Genomic DNA, 6,265 nt, shown 5'->3' with positions numbered 1-6,265 from the left:
CAAACCCGTCCGTTCATGTGGTAATTTGGGTCAAGTCAAGCCTAAGTTGAAGCCTAGTCATGGGTTCGAGTCGGAATTTCGACAGCATTTCGTTATAACGACGATTATCCCCTAGAAAGTGTCCTGAAAAAGCCATCACAACTCAAAATTCGGAGATGATAGGAAGTTTACCTATCATACAAGGATTCCAAATGTCAGGTTTCGTCATAAATGGGTAATCCTAGGGCTATTTTCAAAGCAATTTACGGTTTAGATGTGAGACTGTCTCAATTTCACCCAAATGCTCAAAACTCAATGAAAATTCAAAAAAAATACATGGTTATGATCCTTATACTACCAATTAGCCATTTATAAGGTCAATTTTGCAAGGCAAAATCATTTGGGGGAAAAGCCCCAAATTTTCGATATAATTAGGGTTGAAACCCTGTTTTTGTCGGTCCAATTTGATCAATTATAGAAGATTAATGCAAGAATAATACACATACCTCGATTAATCATGGCAAATGCGAGTTCTTGATCAAATTTTGACGAAAAATAGTTGGAATTTGAGAGAATAATTAGAGAATTATGTTTCAAAATTATGAAACAAAACCCTTGTTTCATCGGGTTTTTACTCAGGAAAGCCATGCTCAGGAAAAGACGCAGCAGGTGTTGCGCCTCTTCGAAGGGACGCAGCTCTTTCTGCGCCTCTTCCTCAGTTTCCCTCTATACGAATTTTCGAAGATTCGTTATGAGTTTTTTTATTTTGTGGGCCCATCTTTGGTGCGCCTCTTCCTCGATGTCATATCGCATATTTGGTCCGTTTGACATTTATTCTTCGCCCGGACCCGTACTTCCAAGCCAACTGCAAACTGTCGCCATATTTTTACCAAGATCTTGCTTGTCACAACGATCGAATATTCTCTAACAGCTGTTTCGACACACCTCTATTATGTTCCCCCAGGGAGAGTACACGGACAGACATTCCCTCTCGAGACATGGAGATCAGTTCCCGATTATGTTCCCCCAGCGAGAGTTCACGGACAAGCAATCGTCCCTCTCGAGACATGGAGATCAACATCGACCCCAAGCTCTTCCGAAGTTTGTTTGAAGCCGACCCAAGCCGATTTCTCCCAGTAGTTCCTGACTACGTCCTGCTGCCTCCTCCCAATATCGCGTTTTGTTTCCCCTTGAGTTTCAAGGAATTTTAGGTATGGTCTCTTCTTATGGCTGGCGAGCCTCCTTACGTAGTCTAATGGACTTTAAACGACCCTCCCCGATAGTCGACAGACTCTAAAATGTTCCCGACGATAGGTCCTTGGCTCAGACCCCTTGAGCCGCCTCACGTCGCCATAGTCGTCAGGTTGTAATCTTGATTGACTGAAGGCTATACTTTGACTTTCACCTTGTCCAAGCCTCAGTCAAAGTGGGGGCTCTGTAGATACCTCATTTCTACACCTCCCGCAAACCACCCGGTGATGATTGGGCCGCATGTTTGGTATACGGAATGATTTGTGACAGTTCGTAAGTTTATCGTCAAGTGATCGCTCAAACACTTGTGTCTACCTCATAATTGTCTTCTACGTGCCGATACGGTCGTTTTGGAGTAATTAGAGTACATTTGGAGCCCGGGTCAAAAACCGTCTTCATTTTCTAATAACCGAGTCAGAATGTTCTGGAATGTTCCGGATATTTCTATTCCATATTTTCCAATCTTTTAATCTTTGGTAAAATATCTCCCGTAATATTCACACAAAATATTAAGGAAACGAGATTAATCCGCTATTCCATAATAGAAACGCGGAAATCTTTCTTCCGCAGGAGGAGACCACTGAGGAAAGGACGCAGCAAGTGTTGCGCCTCTTCCAAGAGACGCAGTGCCTGCTGCGCCTCTTCCTCATTCCTTTTCTGCGTATTTTTCGTATCTTTTCGAGATTCACTTCCAAAGTTTCTCCAAAAACCCTACTTCCTCCGTGTGATTAGTATAAATAGAGACCTTCGGTCTCACATATTTCTCACGCGAGTGTCCGCCCTTCTCTTCTCCCTTTGCATTCTTCACCACGTTCTTACTTTTTGGCGTCTACGTGCTTGAACTTTCGACCACGTAAGCTCGGATCTTTCTGAGTACCAGCCTCGTTTTGCATGACCGACCAATTTGACCAACTCCACAATCAATCAACATTAATCAATCTTGTTCGTTTTCCTCCTAGAGGGCACTTTCGTCGTACATTCGAGTCGACCATCACTAAACGTTAACTTAGTTCATCTCGTTTCGTCAAACATGTAAGTCTGAGGGTGTAAATCCTTCTTTTGTTTATTGTTCTTTATTATCGTAATTAATATTGTAATATTTATGTCGAAAGTATTCTTAAAACCGATTTGTAAAACCTTGTTTAAAAACCCTTTTACGGATTATCGAGAAGACAACCGTCGAGAAAGGACGCAGAACTATTGCGCCTCTTGAAGGGACGCAGACTGCCGCGCCTCTTCGTGAGGCCGCCACGCTTCCTCGCTTCCTTTCTTCTTCCTTCGTCTTTTGATAATTCGATTGTTTTGTTTCGTTTTCAATTGTTCATATTTCTTTTAACCCGATAATTTAAGTATGATAATCTTGACCTGTAATTCATTATTCATCATTAATTAATTCATCTTTTAAATCCCAACCTAAATCCCTTATAATTCATATTTGCGGGTTTTCGTCATTAAATCAATTCGGTTTTTAGAGGTTTGATTTACCTATATTAAATCTCTGGAATTCATATTTGATATACTTGTATTCGCTATTTACTGCCACCATCATTTAATTCATCATTAATAACCTGTTTAGTCTAATTAATTTGATTAGTTTGTTTAATTTGTAAATAATCTTATAAATCTTGTAAATAATTCGTTCTAATCAGTTTCATTCGTGTTTTATCGTTTTTTATGGCCTCATTCACATGCAAATAATATGTTAATCACTTTCATCCGAGTCAAATATCAATAATCGACCATTAAATTCACCAATGAACATTAACGAGTTGCTAATGGATTCGATACATTATCTTTTTCATATGCTATTTATAACTTCATCGTATTATTTCATATTTTGTTTTTCATGTGGATTGTACGACAACATTGAACGCCACAAAGTGAACTGAATTACATTATATTTGTTTTGGTCCGTAATCGCCTACATGAGCTGATAACTCTGGCTATTATATTGTAAAGTTGATTGATGGTGGGTTCAACGAGCCATAAGTCAAACGGTTGGCTGATCGATCACAGATGCGAGTTATAACGATACCTCGTAGGACAATTGTGACAACGTAATGGAGTCCTAAATGTTTAAAAACATTCGGTGCCAGGTCGTGGATTGGACGTCCATTGTGTTCCTAGAGTCGATTCTTTTGACTATCGACTGTCTCTTGAGATTAAGGCAGTTTTTGGGTGACTTTGATTTCTTTCTCATGGTCGACCGTAACAGGAGGCTAAGCAGATTTTATATGGGTCATTTCTTACTGTGCTTATATCTGCAGTATTCGAGTTGAAGAAAATATCCAACCTATATCAGGTTTAGTTATTTCTCAGGGCTACTCGAGGAGTTGTAACTGAAATGCATGGCCATGCTCGAATGATGATTCGTTTATCAGTTAACTTACTCTCTAGTCGGGAAAACCCCTCTTGATATTGATCACTTGTAAAATACGACCTTTGTGAATACGGATTTTGCAAATTGTTTTACATTGAGTGGGAAAAGTTTTAGGATATGAGAATCGGTTATCGCACACACACTTGTGAGGACAAGTGGGAGTTTGTTGGAGCTTATGTCCTCCTCAGTTAGTGTGATAACATATATAAATCTCTTATAAGTTCACAAGGGTATACTTAGTATTTTATCAGTTGATTAACGTTTACTTAATGACGGTTGGCTTGCTAGAAGTTTGACCTTATTATCATACTGATGGCGGTGATCAACTGGTCCCTAAAAGTCACACCTAAAGTATGTGTTTGAGAGATGTGATTGTATGAAAATATAACCACATTGATGCCTTATATGACTAAAAGGTTAGTCCATGTATTTGACTAAAAGGTTAGTCAATGTGATGATGAGACGATTATTTAATATAATTAAATAATATCAGCTGAGACGAATTAATTGTCAATTCGTAAAATTGAATATAAACTGTTATATTTAATTATTGTATATAATGTTAGCTTAAACAAATTAAGATGTTAATTCGTAATTAAACGTAAACGGTTATATTTAATAAGTAAATTATAAATATGAGATATTTATAGTTAATGTATATATTATACGATATTGTCATAATAAATGATGACGGACCGGTATTAAGTGTGTGGACTTATTAATACAGGACGACATAAATGACAATTGATAAATAATACACATTTTTTACATTTTTGACAACAACCTAAAATAAGAAGATTTCCTCCTTATTTTGGTGGTTGGTCAAACCGAATAAGAGGAAAAAGAGGAGAAAAATATCTCCTCTAATTCCTCTCTTTGGACGGTTTTAAGGGGAGAGGAGATATCATTTTTCCTTACTTCCTTTTGACCTAATTCTCTCATCACAAAAACTAAAACCTTAAAAATAATTAACAATTTTAGGGATCTCTTTCTAGCAAGAACAAGGGCATTTCTCATAGCATTTTGGGTGCAACAATTAGGAGAATATCGATCTCGATATTTGTTCTTAGGCCAAATTGCTAGGACCAAAGGTTGATTCTAATCTCTACTCTTTTTGTTTATGTAATTTCATTTGTGACTCGTATTTTCATAATTATAATTTCGTTATAATCCGAATTCTTGATGAAGTATATCGATATTTCCTACAAGTGGTATCAGAGCATAGGCCACGAAATTATTTTATATGATTATCATAAATGGATTTAAACAAAAAAAAAAAATTGAGAAAAAAAAATTATTTCGGCCGAATTAAAAAAAAATTTGCCGAGAGATATTTTTTTTTTGATGTTTTGTTTCCTTTTGATTTATTGATATTGTTGTTTTAACATGTTAAGATGATAATATGATAGATTTGTAGATGTTTTGATTTAATTAAAATTAAATTGAAATGTAAATGGAAATTTGTTTTGCTTTATGATGATTTGTTTTTGCTATATAGTTTTGGCATACAAATTAATTAATTTAACAATGTTCAAATCAATTGTGATGAATCAAATATTCGGATAATCGATTTAATCATAATTTAGATATTCATTTTAAGAGGTTAAATTGAATCATCTAGTTTGAATCTATGCTTAAATTAAAAGTTGATGATTATGCCAATCATGTTCTAGTAGCAACATTAAACAAACTTGTTCATAAAATGGGTTATTTTTGAAAAGAAAAAAAAAACTGTTTTTGTTTTTTTTAGGGCAAAATGCCGCAAGAAATAAAAAAAAAAAAAAAACTGTTTTTGTTTTTTTAGGGCTAAATGCCGAGAGAAAAAAAAACTGATTTTTGTTTTTAGGGCTAAATGCCGAAATGTAAAAAAAAAAACTGTTTTTTTTTTTTTTGTTTTTCCGGATTTGCCGAGAGCAATTAATAAAAAAAAAATTGTTTATTTTTGGCCAATAATCTTTATACATTATTTATAATGTATGATTGTTTGTTGTGAAAAAGTTCACAAATTTTTAGATACCCAGTTATTTTAAAGAGGTTTAAAATAATGTTGGTTTAATTCATATCACTAGTTAATGTGAATTAAGATTTGAATTATTTTGAGGAATTGAGGAATTGTCACATAATTTGATCATTCAAATAGGTGGTTTGGATAAATTACTCTACATAATTAAGGAATTATGTCTTGAATGATTAATTTATAGTTGATGCATTTTTATTTAGTTGTATGAATTGTTGAATGGTTTTATTTACGTATTTTTGCAATCGGTTGTAATTTTGTATTACTTAGTGTGGCCTTAGTTAATTATGTTTTTGTAATGATGGAAACATAATTTTAATGTAATTTTGAGATCTCGAATCTCCGTTGATTTTCTTTAGTATTATGTTTTTGAAATTAGAATGTAAATAGGTTTATTTTGTAATTTTATTGTAATTTTGAGAAGACTAAAGATGGAGATTGGATTGCTCACTCCCACTACATGGACCAAGATGGAACATCCAGACAAGCTTCTCGGGTCCTAGGAAGGATTCCAAAGTTGTATTTATGTTCATTTTGGTAGATAGGCCACACTAGGACTTTGTTTTTGTTTACGTTTTTTCCTTTCTTGTTACTTTTCATCGCATGATAATTATTGCATCATATTCAGCCTAAACCAA

Source organism: Silene latifolia, chromosome 4 (assembly GCF_048544455.1).
Source record: "Silene latifolia isolate original U9 population chromosome 4, ASM4854445v1, whole genome shotgun sequence".
NCBI lineage: Eukaryota > Viridiplantae > Streptophyta > Magnoliopsida > Caryophyllales > Caryophyllaceae > Silene > Silene latifolia.
Note: the sequence above shows the minus strand (reverse complement) of the source record.